Source organism: Sinocyclocheilus grahami, unplaced genomic scaffold, assembly GCF_001515645.1.
Source record: "Sinocyclocheilus grahami isolate Dianchi unplaced genomic scaffold, SAMN03320097.WGS_v1.1 scaffold190.1, whole genome shotgun sequence".
In the NCBI taxonomy this organism is placed as follows: Eukaryota; Metazoa; Chordata; class Actinopteri; order Cypriniformes; family Cyprinidae; genus Sinocyclocheilus; species Sinocyclocheilus grahami.
Genome location: NW_015505369.1, coordinates 424,019 through 425,250, shown reverse-complemented (window position 1 = coordinate 425,250; position 1,232 = coordinate 424,019).

The window sequence follows — 1,232 nt, the reverse complement described above, 5'->3', positions numbered from 1 at the left end:
CTCCTCATCAGATGAAGGTATACGATATGACTCATCGTGCAATACGGCAGAGAACGGAACTCGCCTGAAAAAAGAGGAAATTATGAGATATGAAGCCAAAACTTATATATTGCTGTTGTTGCAGTCAAATGAAATGAGACATTTTTTTTTTTCAAAGTCGTAAATAAAACATATTTTTTATATATATGGGTAACACTTTACAATAAAGTCATCTTAGTTAATGCATTAACATTGAGCTATACATAACTATTTTTTATTTTTTATGTTATTTAATAAAAATACACTTGTTCATTGTTAGTTCATGTTAGCTCAGGTCCATTAAATAATATTAACAGATACATTTGATTATGTATTAATAAATGTTGAAATGAACATTAACTGATTAATAAATGCTTTAGAAGTACTTCATTGTTAGTTCATGTTAACTGATGTAGTTCATTAATGTTAACAAATGAAACCTTATTGTAAATTGTTATCAATATATTATATATTTGGAATGATTGCATGCATTTCTGATTATTTTTTATTTATTTATTTTTAAAGCAAAATCAAAGATGTAGTTTTAAGTACTGTTAGACTAAGCATTGTATGACAAATATTAATGTTTAGATGTTAATATACTCAGCATTTCCCCTTTATGAACATTCACATGTTGTCCAGCTAACGATATATGATTTAGCAAAATCACAGTGTTATATCTGTGATTTGAAACGTGATATCTACTTTGCTTGTCTGAATGTACTTTCTTTTTTTTTTAAATCAATATACTGTTTTTAAAAAAAAAATTGTAATACTTACAACAAGGTCTCATTTGTTAACATTAGTTAATACATTAACTAGCATTAACAATGAACAGTATATTTTCTACAGCATTTATTAGCTTTTGTTAATGTTAGTTCAGATTGCATTACTACCTATGTTAAGATATACAACTTTTGATTTATATAATGTATTGGTAAATGCTGAACTTAACATTAACTATGCTTAATAAATGCTATATAAATATTGTTCATGTTAACTAATGTTAACAAATGAAACCTTATTGTAAAGTGTTACCAGTCATTCTCAAAGTATAGTTAATTAATCTGTCAGTCAGTACAGAATATTGCATCTTTGATCAGCACATTCAATTTATTTACTGGCATTATGACATACAATATGTTTGAGAATAGGGACATGCTTTTATTATGTATGTTCTTATTATGCATGCACACTAATTGACTATATGAGGT